We start from the raw sequence: 14,771 nt of genomic DNA on the forward strand, positions 1-14,771 counted from the left end.
TATGCTAAGAGAAAAAGGTTATATATGTACAATCCTATTAAACATATTTCCATATTAGTTATGTTGTGAAAAAGAATCAGAACAAAAGGAGAAAACCACAAGAAACAAAAAAAGTGAAAATATTATGCTTCAGACTGCATTCAGTCTCTATAGTTCTTTCTTTAGATGTGGATAGCATTTTCCATCACAAATCCTTTGGAATTGACTTGTATCACTGCATTGATGAAGAGAGCTAAGTCTATAATAGTTAATCATCACATAATATTGCTATTACTGTATACAATATTCTCCTAAAATTTCAATATTTTAAATATGCTTTTCTTCCAAGTTTGTGCTCTTTCCTTACCAATCTTATCACTCATATTCAAATAAGCAGAATTGACACAGATATGAATAGTTGTCTAGTGTGAGGGATAGAAAATCCTATCCAAAAATGACTACTCAGAGATCACTCATAGAAAAGCAGAATTATTTATTAGAATCTCGAGAAGCAGACCCCATCCTGGTCTGTGAGCCAGATTCACAGCAGAAGAGAGCCTCTCCCTTGAAGATGCTCACGACTTTTATACATTTCAGACAAAGAACCTTCAAAATCCCACCCTCCATAGGTTGTGATTGGTCATATTTGGTCAGTGGAATGCAGCTGGCAATGTGATTTATAGCTTCTTCGGCCACGAATAGGTTAATCCCTATTTGGGCAAAAGAATGCAGTCTAGGCCTTCACGTGACTGGGGCCTATAGGCCTGATTTTATGTTAGCCAGCAGTCTCTGATTAATATGTGCTTCATCTGTAAGTTCTCCACCATACCTTACTCCACACATCTTGCATTTGATATATATGCACACAACAAAGAATGTAAAACAATACCACTTAAAAAGATAAGAGTTTGGCCATGCAGTGTTTAACCACAACCAGTGGAAAGGAAGAAGAAACGGTATCAATGTTTTCCCCTTTCATCTTATTTCCCCCAAGATCTCATATCTTCCTTTTCTCTTGGGACTCCTTTGTAGAATCCTGAAGCCTTTCTTTCTGTGAAAAGGAAAATCTGTTTATCCTTATTTACTTTTAATTTTTTTGTTTATACACTGACAAACAGAATTTTGCTTATTTAATTGTGATTATTGAAAGCACAGTGGATAGAGCACCAGGCCTGAATTCAGGAGGACCTGAGTTCAAATGTGATCTCAGACATTTAACATTTCCTAGCTGTGTGACCCTGGGCAAGTCACTTAATCCCAGCCTAAAAAAAAAGAAAGAAAATAAGAAAGCAAAAATTAGGGCTGGGGGTAGGGTCAAAGAAAGATTCTCCAGAGAATAGAGAAAAAGAAAGATCTAAAATTGAAGCATTTTGCACGGGTGCTATGTTTGACTGGGGATTTATAACTACCAAAGACAGATCATACAGAATATTTGCTACAACTCAGAACAGAGAGGGAGCATTTATTTATACTAAGAAACCCATCTGAGCAATAAATCAATAATTGAATAGGAAAAGAACAAATAGGAGTGAATGACCAACCCTACTTGTCACACTGCATCATAACTGTTACATAAGTAATTTTTTTTAAAGCAAAAGAAAAACAAGGTCAATTTTTGAGGGAGGAGAGACCCTAGAGGTTGGGAGAGATGGATCAGAGAAGACTGCAAAGAGGCTTATGGTTGAGCTTTGAACTCTGAGGGAAACTAGGAATTCCAAAAGATAAGAGTTGAGGAAAAAGTTCCCTCCCCTTCAGGTATGAAGAGATAACTCATGCAAAGAAGGGAAACAGAACGGAAAATTGTGAGAAACATTAATAAGATCAGTTTGGTTGCATCATAAAAGGTATGATGGCTCCCATCTACTCAGTATTCTACCCAAAAATGGTAAAATAACAAGGTTGAAAAGGTAGGTTGAAGCCAGGTTATGAATTTTAAATTCAAACAGAAGAAAATTAGGTATTTAATAAGAGAGATGTATTAAAAAGTCACTGAAGTTTATCAAGTACTATAGGGAAAGGAATAAGCATTTATTAAGTACCCACTATGGATTGGAATCCCCAAAAAAGGCAAAAGATAATCCCTGTCCCTAAGGGGTTCACAGTCTAGTGGAGGAAACAACAAATATGTACAATATATACAGGATAGACATGAAGTAATTTTTTTTTAAAGAGAGGGCACTAATATTAAAAGAAGTTGGTTAAATTTTCCTGAAGGAGAGGCAGCTGTGTGGTACAGTGGATAGAGCACCAGCCCTGAAGTCAGGAGGACTGAGTTCAAATCTGACTAAAGACACTTAACACTTCCTAGCTGTGTGACCCTGGGCAAGTCACTTAACCCCAATTGCCTCAGCAAAGGAAAAAAGAAAGAAAGAAATCCTCTTCTAGGAGATAGGATTTTATGAGCTTTAAGGAAATATGTTTTGCATGATTATGCATATATAATCTATATCAACTTGCTTGCCTTCTCAATTGGAGGGGAGAAGGAAGGGAGAAAGAGAATTTGGAACTCAAAAAATTTTTAATCGAATGTCAAAAATTATTTTTCCATGTAATTGGGGAAAATATAAAATATTAAATATAAGATCTAAAGGAAGTCAGGGAATCCATGAGGCAAAATGAGAAAGGAGAGCATTCCAGAGACAGAAGATGTAATGCCAGAGAAACTGAGGCAAGATAGAGATTACAGAATATTTAATATTTTATTTGAAAGGGAGAGATTTCCTGGGACCAAATGTATCCATGGTTTGGTCCCAGGGCTGAATGAGACTATCGTCTTCAAGAATCCAGCAAACAATGTGAGTTCTCAATGACAGGGGTAGGCCAAGGCAGGGGTGAAGTCAGGAGCACTGAGAGCGGAAAGGACTACTAATCTGGTTCTGACAGGATGGGGGGAGGCATCTTGATAAGATGGTATCTGATATTCTAATAGATTGGGATGGGGAGAGACATTCTGATATTCTAAAATATAAGATCTTTTATCCTTATCAAATATTCTGATGATTAAGAGGGAGGAATGGTTTTGCAGGATTGAGCAGAACAATTGAGGCAGAATAATTCAGGGAAACTGAGGCAGGACAATTTAGAGAAACTGAGTCAGGACAATAAAAGAGAACTGTGGCACAACATTCCATACTCTCTCTTTTCTGAGTATTCAAATCATTGAATTACCTTCCTCTAGATAGGTCTTACTTAGCACCATAATTTTGATCAGCCAAAATAAATAAAGCAAATAAACTAATAAAACCAGAAAAATGCAAGGACTTATGGCAAAGACAAGTCTCTCCCTGATAACACCAGAGTTAATCAGCAATACACAAAGGCTCCCTGTTGCTAGCATGTCAGGTCCTCTGTAGTTGGGGCATCTCAGCTAGAGAATCCCATTTGAGATGGACAGTTCACTGTGAGTTAGGTCTGTGGTCATTTGTGTATTTAATTCAGCCTCTGCTAATACAGGGAGTAGTAGTGCTCAGGACAAGCCTGCTGCCCATCAGCCCCCCCAAGAGGGACACCCCAAGTCTGTCAGGGACTCCAAAAAGTGGGGAAAAGTGGAGCCTGGAGTAGCTCCATCTGTCCCTTCTCAATAGAACAGGAGCTGCTACTAGAATCCAGATGACAGTTAGACCAAGGCAGGCAACCCCGAACTCAGCAATCTGATACCAAATTGCAAAGTTCTTTGAGAATGCTGAAATACTAATTAAGGAACTGAGGTTACAGAAGTGGGAGTGGAGAAACAGATCAGAGAAACTGCCAGTCCCAAAGCAGGTGTCTGATTACTGGTTGTTTCTAAAAAATAATCCCCAAAACTGAGTCTGCCAAGGCAATTCCAACACAATAAGGGATTTCAAAGTCAAAACATAACCAGCAAATCATATCCAGTAAATTTAAAGCAAGGAGTAAAAATGAAAAGGACTGTTTAAAGGATTTATACCAGTTTCCCCAATTTCCTATCTCTTCCTCCCTTTTTCTCTTATAGAAAGGAATTATCAAATAACCATACCACATACAAATTCTAAGAGTGAATCAAAATTCCTATACATAACAGATTAGTACAGTCAGTTTCCTAAAAATCCTTCAAACATAACAGCAGTAGTTAGTTTTAACAATTTCCATCTCATATCTTAAACACACAGTAATAGATGACCCAATCAGGGTTCCCAAATTCCTCATATCAGTCCATCAAGGGTAAGGGATGAAGCCTCATTCAAAACTGCTTCAGGCTGGGCACTGGCGGAGACTCTGTCCATGCAGGAGATATGTGTGGTGTGCTGCCTGTTACCAAAGCTTCAGATTGGCCGATCCATGTCCCAGAAGGGGTTCAATAATTTATAATTTAACCTAAATCTAGAACAACAACAACAACAAAATAATAATACAAATCTAACAGATAAAGGTTAGAACAGTCTGAGATAGAAAGACTGGTCCCCAGTGACTGCTACAAGATGTGGAGAGGCCAAAATAAATTGGCCAGCAGCTTCCTATGTGAAGAGATGCTTGTCTCACAGGCAAAAGACTGTTAGCTATAGTCCTCATAAATAGCAGTTAGGTCTCACTGTGCTAATTGTCCTCTCATTATTTAGAAACTTTAAGAAAAAAACACTTGAATATCATAGACACAATATCCAGTCACAGATAGATGACCAGACTAAATACTTATTTGCCCAAGTATTTAGGATATAATGATTACATATAACCAGGTTGGAAACAGCAAGGTATGACATAATTGAATTGCATTAACAGTTTCTATTGACCATTGCTCTGATCATAGAAATCGGTCACAGGAGGAAAAACTGTAGGGACACAACCATAAGCAGTTAAAACTCAACTTTCAGCACATACAAGATAAAATAGCTTTAATTCATTTTTACTCCAGTTAATTGTGCCACTAACTGTCAGAAAGTGGAGCTTTAAAACTCCCAAAAATCATGTACTATAAGCCCAACAAATTTTACTTCCAATAATAAATCCCATTAACCAAAGTTTCAGATAAATCTTAAACAGATATTTACCATAACCTTATATTTATAACAGTAAGAATTTGTCTCAGTATGTTCACTTCTTTCATATCTAAGTAGATATTTCATAAGTGAACATTATACATACAAATCATTTTGTTTTTAAAATACCCAATATGTAAACAAATATTCTAAATTGCATATTGTTCATAACAGAAACATTTTCAAAAAGGACAAAAAAAGAAAAAAAAAACTATTATTTTCAGAGGCTCTTTAAATGACCTCAGGATGACCCACTACAATCAATTAAAACTTAGATAGAATATCCTATACAGAATATCCTAATACCACATAAAAGAATCCAAGAAGTTCTTAAAAATATTAAATTTTAGAAATACCATAACTTTATATTGATAACAGTAAGAAATTTGTCTCAGTAAGTTTACAAGTTATCTTTCATATTTAACAGAAACATTTTCAAAAAGACAAAGAAAAACTATTGTTTTCAGAAGCCCTTTAAATGATGGGCATAACTTCAGGATACAATCAATACAATCAAGTAAAACTTATAGAGACTACCCAATTCCGCATCATCTGAAAGATTCTTAAAAATATCAATTAAAATTTTAGAAATAGTCCTACCAAATTATAGATCATATTTATGACCATATTCCTTAACCAAGGAAACCATTATGTATCAAAAGAAACAAATATTCAGTCAATTAACTTAAAAACGGGCCTATCTCTTGAAATCATTTGTCAAAGCCTCTGCAGAAAGTGTCTGGAACACACTTAGTGGGGGAGAAGGGGGAAGAGGATTCCACGTGGCTGCCCTTGCCCCCACTCCACCTCCAAAGGGGGGGAGGGGTTGAGCTCCTTACCCCCTACCCCACCCAATTTCTTTTCTGCTCTCAAATACCTTCCCAATACTTTCTCTTATTCCCTAAAACCATCCAAACCTTTAATTGCTCCTACAAACCAATCCGTCATAAATCATCTGCATTCTCCTCTCCTTTTCCCTTCAAAACTTAATAGTGAATAGCTAAATGACCCCATAAAACCCACACATGTCCAGCAAAGCATAACTTATGTTAAATTACCCAGGGTTTCAGAAGGTAACAAACTCTGAAACAAACTAAATATAGCTTTAAAAAAAAAAAAAAAAAGTTTTGTTTTGGGTTTTTTTTTTTCCTACCTGAATGTTCTTCTGATAACAATTAGCATCTTCTTATCTTTAGAGATAAGCCCAGGCTAAGCTTGAATTTTATTGCTCTTTCCCTTTAATCCTACTAGCAGGCTGCTTCTCAAGGGAAAAAAAAAAATCTTTTGCCATTCCTAAAATAGACAAGTTTTTTTTTTTCTTTTTCCTCTTTAGTATTAAAGGTTTCAATAGTCAAACAAATCCCAAGATCTTATACTCAGAATAAACAAATCTAGCATGAATGGGCAACAGTAAAATTATTTCCCACAATTTCAAAATCATCCTAAAATTTCTAATCAGATGTTTTCTCCTGCCTGAGTTTTAGTCAGATAAGGTTTCATTGCCCTTTATTCTAGCAGGTTTTGGAAACCTATTCCAAAGAAAAAACTGTCAGCCAGTTTAAAATACTTACAAATTAGTGCAACAAGTTAAAAGTTTAAAATCACAAGCAAATTTTATAGTAAGCACAGATGTAACATTGAAATAGCCAATTCCCAAATTTCTTAATCATTGTTCCTAAACCTTTAGCAGAGCTCTTAACCAATAGAACAGACAAGTCACACAGAACACAGATCACACAGACTGCACAGTTACGACATTAGATAAAACATTTAATACATATAACCAGAAAGTGCCCAAAAAGGTGCTCAGAATCACATCAGACCAGATGTGTCTTAGAAGATACCCAAACCATAGGGGATTATCCAGTGTCCTAGAATGATACCCTTCTCAGAATTTAATGCCTGTCAGCATTCTATTATTCTGAGAATCCAGATGCTAACACAGACAGGTGAACAGACCAGATTATGTCCTAAAACGTCCAGACTTACTCTCTCTTGGCCGAAATGAAGGTGTCCACTGGCTGCGGCTGAAAACTGCTCTCTTCTCTGGAGACTCTGGAAAAAATCCAGAGGGCCAGCCTCTCCAGGTCAAGAATTCAGATCTCCAGGCACCCTGAGGCCCAAGGTAGAGACACAGGGGTCTCTAATTCTACTCCTGTTCTCATTTTCTAACATCTCAGTGGGAAGCCTCCAAAATGTAATGCCAGAGAAACTGAGGCAAGATAGAGATTAGAGAGTATTTAATATTTTATTTGAAAGGGAGAGATTTACTGGGACCAAATGGATCCATAGTTTGGTCCCAGGGCTGAATGAGACTATTGTCTCCAAGAATCCAGCAAACAATGTGAATTTTCAATGACATATATACACATGGCTCAGCTACAGGGGGTAGACTAAGGCAGGGGCGGAGTCAGAGCAGTGAAAGTGGGAAAGGACTATCAAATCTAGTTCTGACAGGATGGGGGAGGCATCTTGATAAAATGGTATCTGATATTCTGATAGATTGGGATGGGGAGAGGCATTCTGATATTTTAAAGTATAAGATCTTTTATTCCTATCAAATATTCTGATGATTAAGAGGGAGGGGAAATTTTGCAGAATTGAGCAGAACAATAAAGGGAAACTGAGGCAGGACAATTTAGGGAAACTGAGTCAGGACAATAAAAGAGAACTGTGGCACAACGAAGACAGCCAGAGAAAATGTCCAGAACTGAGAAAAGGACCATCTTATTTGAGAAACAGCAAGGAAGCCAGTATCACAGATAAAAGAGTATATTTTTGGCATAAAATATAAGAAGACTGGAAAGGAGGAGCAGCCAGAGGGTACCAGAGTACATAGAGTACAGGCCTGGAGTCAGGAAAAATCTTCTTCCTAACCTCAAATCTAACTTCAGACTCTGGATAAGTAACCTAACCTGATTGCTTCCAAAGAAGACTGAAAAGCTGGGATAGAAAGAGGAACCAGGCTTATGAAAGACTTTGAATGTCAAAACCAGAATTTTGTATTTAATCCTAAAGGTGATAGTCACTAGAGTTTATCAAGTAGAAGGCCTATACTTTAGAAAATTTGACTGCTAAATAGAAGATAGACTGGAGTGGGAAGAGACCTGAGGTAAGCTAACCCAGCACTAGTCCAAAGTCAACAGATTGGATATGGGTAGGATTGGGTGGGGAGATAATGAGGAGTCTTGGATGACACTTAGGTTACTTGCTTTGAGGACAAAGAGGATGGTAGTACCCTAGACAATAATATGTTAATTAGAAGGGGAGTTAGGGCTTAGGGGAAAAGATGAGTTCAGTTTGGGATATACCAAGTTTAGGAAGTTTATTGGACATCCAGGTGAAGAAGTCTGACGGGCAGTTGGAAATGACACATTGAAAATTAAAGTAAGATGGGGAGATTTGAAAGTCATCAGCATAGACATGGTAATTAAATTGATAGGATCACCAAGAGAAATAAAATAGGTGAAGAGAAAGACTCAGGAAAAAAGCCCTGGGAAATACTCAAAGCATATCCTGTATGAACAGACAATTTTCAGATGATGAAATTGAAACTATTTCCACTCATATGAAAGAGTGTTCTAAATCACTATTGATCAGAGAAATGCAAATTAAGAGAACTCTGAGATACCACTACACATCTGTCAGATTGGCTAAGATGACAGGAACAAATAATGATGAATGTTGGAGGGAATGTGGGAAAGCTGGGACACTGATGCATTGTTGGTGGAGTTGTAAAAGAATCCAGCCATTCTAGAGAGCAATCTGGAATTATGCCCAAAAAGTTATCAAAATGTGCATACCCTTTGATCCAACAATATTACTACTGGGCTTATATTCCAAGGAAATACTAAAGAATGGAAAGCGACCCGTATGTGCCAAAATGTTTGTGGCAACCCTTTTTGTATTGGTCAGAAACTGGAAAATGATTGGATGCCCATCAATTGGAGAATGGTTGAGTAAATTGTGGTATGTTAGATGCTAAGTCCCTAGAATGGATAGAGACAATAATTATGTAATTTAGCATGGTTCAGCATGGTTGATCTGATCCTACAAGGAGATGTTATGGGCCAGAACTTGAAACAAGGCACTGAATGGAATTGAGGAGACAATGGTTAAAATCTAATTTAGCATTGATTTAATCCTACAATAAATAATGGTTTCCTAGAAATGAAATGATAAAGCAATTATGCTTCAGTGGGAAGCATATAAGAAGCTCTCAGGGGCAAAGGGGATTCAGAGTCAAGATTCATTCCAACTTCCACCTCTTTGTTGGCTAGAGACATTGGGAGGAAGAGAGGCTGAAGCTGGCTGGAGAGATTCAGAGGGAGCTCTTGTAATCAAGGAGAGAGATAGGCCTCAATTAAAGCTAAAGGGGCCAAGGAAAAGATTCAGGACTTTGAAAGACACAATAAAGGATCTGGACTTTAACTCCTGGCTGCATTTGAGATTATTGAACTGAACTAAAACGAAGGCTGCTCCCAGAAGCTCCGCAAGAAACCTGCCCACAGAGAATGATTATACTTTAGAGAAAAGAACATTACAGTGGTATATGAATGTTTTGGAATATTATTGTTCTGTAAGAAATGACCAGCAGGATGATTTCAGAAAGGCCTGGAGAGACTTACATGAACTGATGCTGAGTGAAATGAGCAGAACCAGGAGATCATTATATACTTCAACAACAATACTGTATGAGGATGTATTCTGATAGAAGTGGATATTTTCAACAAAGAGAAGATCTAATTCAGTTCCAATTGATCAATGATGGACAGAATCAGCTACACCCAGAGAAGGAACACTGGGAAATGAGTGTAAACTGTTTGCACTTTTGTTTTTCTTCCTAGGTTATTTTTACCTTCTGAATCCAATTCTTCCTGTGCAACAAGAGAACTGTTCAGTTCTGCACAAATATATTGTATCTAGGATATACTATAACATATTTAGCATGTATAAAACTGCTTGCCATCTCGGGGGTTGAGAGTGGAGGGAGGGAAGGGAAAAATAGGAACAGAAGTGAGTGCAAGGAATAATGTAAAAAATTACCCATGAATATGTACTGTCAAAAAAAAGTTATAAATTTTTTTTTTTTTTTTTAAGAAAGCATATGCTGGTTGAGGATCCAGCAAAAGAAAAGGAAAAGGAAAAGGAATGGTATGAAAGGTAGGACAAGAACCTAGAAAAATTATTATTCCCAAAACCTAAGGAGAAAAGAATATCAAGAAAAAAAAGAGTGTTTAATGGTGCCAAAGGCTTAGAGATTTGGAGTGGATACATTACTGGTCTTAAGTTCAAATCTGACCTTAGACACTTACCTTAGCTATGTGACTTAACCCCAAATGCTTCAACTCTCCCCTCCAAAAAAAAAAAAAAAAAAAAAGATTTTAAAAAAAGAATAGAACTAAAGGCTTGGAGAGTTCAAAAAAATGAGAATTGCAAAAAGGCAATTGGATTTAGCAATGAAGAGATCATTCTTATGTGGAAGATAAATTGAACTGGGGAGAGACTTGAAGCAGGGAGACCAATTAGAAAACAACTGCAAGGGAACCTAGATGGTGCAATGGATAGAGGAGAGAAAGAGAGAAGGGGAGAAGGGAAGGGAAAAAAGAGGGAAGAAAGGAAATTACAACAATCATTAAGGAAAGAAATGATAATGTCCTGGATTATTGATGATGTGTGTGAAGAGAAAAAAACAAATGGTTGCAAGAGATATTGAATCAAAAATATATTTCAATGAATCCAATATGCAGGATGAGGGAATGAGAGAAATGAAGAATAATTGTACTCTTTACAAACCAGTGGTACTCTTAACAGAAAGGAAAGTTTGAAAGAGGGGTGGATTTGGTGGGAAAGATAATAAGATTCATTTCCGATACAGAGAGTTGGAGATCTCTAAAGAACATGCTGCTTAAAATACCCAGCATATGACTGGGAATACAAGACTGTTGTTCTTAAGAGAATCTAAAGTATAGATAAGGGAAGCATCTGCATAGAGATGATACTTAGACCTATGGGAGTTGATGAGGTCACTAAGAGAATTCAGATATGTTTTAGCAACATACATCAACTCCCGACCTGCTTTCAATAGATTCACGGAAAGATAAGAAGTTTATCTATCCCTTTAGCATTAATACTTCCTTAAGAGTGTAGTGTATATTTGTTCCCACCAGGTGGCAATCTACTCCAGTATCTAGGGCAGCAGTTCCCTCCTCATCTCTTGATATCTTTGCAAAAAAGTCTATCATTAGGAGTTATAAACAGGAAGCCCATCCCCACCAAGTTTTTGAACCTTATTCTGCTCCTCCTGAGCCTATAAACCTGACCTATAAACCTCTCATTCCTTTTTTCATTTTAACTTTAATTTTTTTTCAATTAACAAGCATTTATTTTCTATCCCTCCATCCAAATGAACATGAACAAAAATCAAATCCTCATAAAAAATATGCACAGTCAAGCTAGGCAAATACTCTCAATGGGTATTTGACCTCATTGATTATGTCCAAAAATATGTTTCATTCCTCATCTTGAGTCCATCACCTGTCTGTCAGGTAGTGTGTAGCATCTTTCAACATAGGTTTCTGAAATTATGGTTGATCATTGCATTAATCATAGTTCTTAAATCTTTCAAAATTGTTTGTCTTTGCAATGTTGTTATTGTATAACTTGTCTTTCTAGTCCTACACACTTCATTCTATATCAGTTCATATGCTTTCCTAATTTTCTCTGAAATTGCCTTTTTTTTATTTCATTTGGCATAAGAGTGCCTATTATATTCACAAACTATAATTTGTTGTCAGCTGATGGGCACCCCCCCTTACTTTCAATCTTTTCAATTCTGATTCTTTGCCAGTTATTTAGCATGGGTTTTGTTTTTAAGAAACATTGGTGGCTACCAAAATCCTGACTATCACCAATTTCAGGACTTGTTCAAGAGTGCAGAGATTGAACTCTCTAGAGAGAAAATAGGATTTCCTGATGTAGTATCCTCCTCTGAGAAAGTTCACATAGATCCTGAGCATGTCCTATTTAACAAAGCCAGTGAGTTAACTCAGACAGTACAAGTTCAATATGAAAGGGATTCAGCAGCCCTGCAATCTCACAGGAAGACATGAATCTGGCAGGAATTCTGTGGGAAAGAGGAAGTCATAAGAATAATAAAGTTGTATGGATAGAGGCCCAAATCCAGTTCTCTTCTGGAAGGAGGTGATGGGTTATTTGAGTCTTTTGTATGTCTCTGTATTAATTTATGAATTCATGTAAAATGTATCTTTTGCATTTTTTAAAAATGCTATTCTAATGTGCACTTGATTGCTTCAAAGCTTGTAAGGGAGTTAGAAACCCACTTTTGGTGAGGAGATTTTCTGAATAAACTTTAGGATTAGCCAAAGAAAGAAAATCTGGGTCCCCTAGGATCATTTTCCAGATTTGGGCCAGTTTGTGTGAGTACAAAGTCCTTAAAGGAAATTAAGGGGAAAGCTTGGGATATGGATTATATATTCCTAGAGACAATTAAATCTATAAAGAGTTAATGAGATCACTAAGAGAGAGATTCTAGAGAAAGAAGGCCCAGAATATGGTTTTGGAGAACAACCATATTGGAGAAAGAGGATGATTGTTATCAAAGCAAACCAAAAAGAAATTATCAGATGGATAGAAGAAGAATCGGGAAGAGTAGTTTCAGAAGAAAAGATGAAGTTTCCAGAAAGGTTTCGTCTAGATGAGGGGTTCTTAACTTGGAGTCCAAGTACCCAGTAGTCCATGGATTTCAGGAGGTACTTAGTACTTAGTATATTGATAACCCTATTTCAAAATAATTAGTTTTCTTTATAATCTTTATAATATATTTTCTTTTATTTCATTCATTTAAAAACGTTACTCTGAAAAGAACTCTAATAGGTTTAGATTGATTGTCAAAGGGATCCAGGACACAAAAATGGTTAAGAATCTCCAATCAAGACAAGGCTTTAAAAGTTGCAAAGTAGAATGAAGAGTGAAAAAAGGCTTTTGGAGTTATCAGTTAAGAGACTGATTGTCTTGGAGGTAGCTACCTCCAGAGAATGTCAATGATTTGTCAAATGCTGTCAAATTCTGACTATCTTAAAATCAAAGAAGACTGATTATCTTCAAGAAGTAACAATAGAAATCAAGCACTAGGAGAGTTCTAGGACTATTTCTGGAGGGCAGTTTTTCAGGCTGCTTCCAAAATTTATGAAAACCAACTCTCTCTCTAAATGGAAGAAATCAGTGAGGAGATGAAATTCTATTGACTAAAAGGGAAATATCTGAGTTGTCATGGTATATGGATCAAAGTGGGGATAGGTCTTGAAAGAATAGTGCCTAGTTTCTTCCAAACCCATAGAGATTGAGAGGTAAATTATTAGGACAAAAATAGGTGCACCAAAATCTCCAATTCCTTAAGAGTATATCCATCTCTCTTTCTCTCTGTGTGTGTGTGTGTGTGTGTGTGTGTGTGTGTGTGTGTGTGTGTGTGTCTTACAGAAAAAGATGCTTGGGAATATTTTGAGAATAGAAAGAACAGTTCAAGACAATTTTCAGATGAAGAAATTAAAACCATTTCTAGTCATATGAAAAAATGTTCTAAATCATTATTGAATGGAGATACCACTACACACCTCTCAGATTGGCTAGAATGACAGGAAAAGATAATGACGAATGTTGGAGGGGATGTGGGAAAACTGGGACAGTGATACATTGTTGATGGAGTTGTGAATAGATCTAAACATTCTGGAGAATGATTTGGAACTATGCCCAAAGGTCTATCAAACTGTGCATTCCCTTTGATCCAGCAGTATTTCTATTGGGTCTGTATCCCAAAGAGATCTTAAAGGAGGAAAAGGGATCTGTATGTGCAAGAATGTTTGTGGCAGCCTCTTTGTGGTGGCCAGAAACTGGAAACTGAGTGGATGCCCATCAATTGGAGAATGGCTGAATAAATTGTGGTATATGAATGTTATGGAATATTATTGTTCTATAAGAAATGATCAGCAGGAGTGAAATGAGCAGGACCAGGATATCATTATATACTTCAACAACAATACTATATGATGATCAATTCTGATGGACGTGGCCCTCTCCAACAATGAGATGAACCAAATCAGTTCCAATAGAGCAGTAATGAACTGAACCAGCTACACCCAGCGAAAGAACTCTGGGAGATGACTATGAACCACTACAGAGAATTCCCAATCCCTCTATTTTTGTCCACCTACATTTTTTATTTCCTTCACAGGCTAGTTGTACACTGTTTCAAAGTCCGATTCTTTTTGCAAAATAACTGTTTGGACATGTATACATATATTATATTTAACTTATACTTTAACATATTGAACATGTATTGGTCAACTGCCATCTGGGCGAAGGAGTGGGGGGAAGAAGGGGAAAAACTGGAACAAAAGGTGTTGCAATTGTCAATGCTGAAAAATTACCCATGCATATATCTTGTAAATAAAAACTATAATTTAAAAAAAAGAAGAAGAAATGACCAGCAGGAGGAATACAGAGAGGCCTGGAGAGATTTACATGAACTGATGCTGAGTGAAATGAGCAGAACCAGGAGATCATTGTAGATGGCAATAGTAAGATTAAACAATGATCACTTTTGATGGATGTGGTTCTTTTCAACAACGAGATGATTCAGGCCAATTCCAATGATCTTGTGATGAAGAGAGCCATCTACACCCAGAGAGAGGGAACTGAGTGTGGATCACAACATAACGTTTTCACTCTTTTTGTTGCTGTTTGCTTGCATTTTGTTTTTTCTCTTTTTTTTTTTTTCCT

Source organism: Sminthopsis crassicaudata, chromosome 5 (assembly GCF_048593235.1).
Source record: "Sminthopsis crassicaudata isolate SCR6 chromosome 5, ASM4859323v1, whole genome shotgun sequence".
Taxonomy (NCBI): Eukaryota; Metazoa; Chordata; class Mammalia; order Dasyuromorphia; family Dasyuridae; genus Sminthopsis; species Sminthopsis crassicaudata.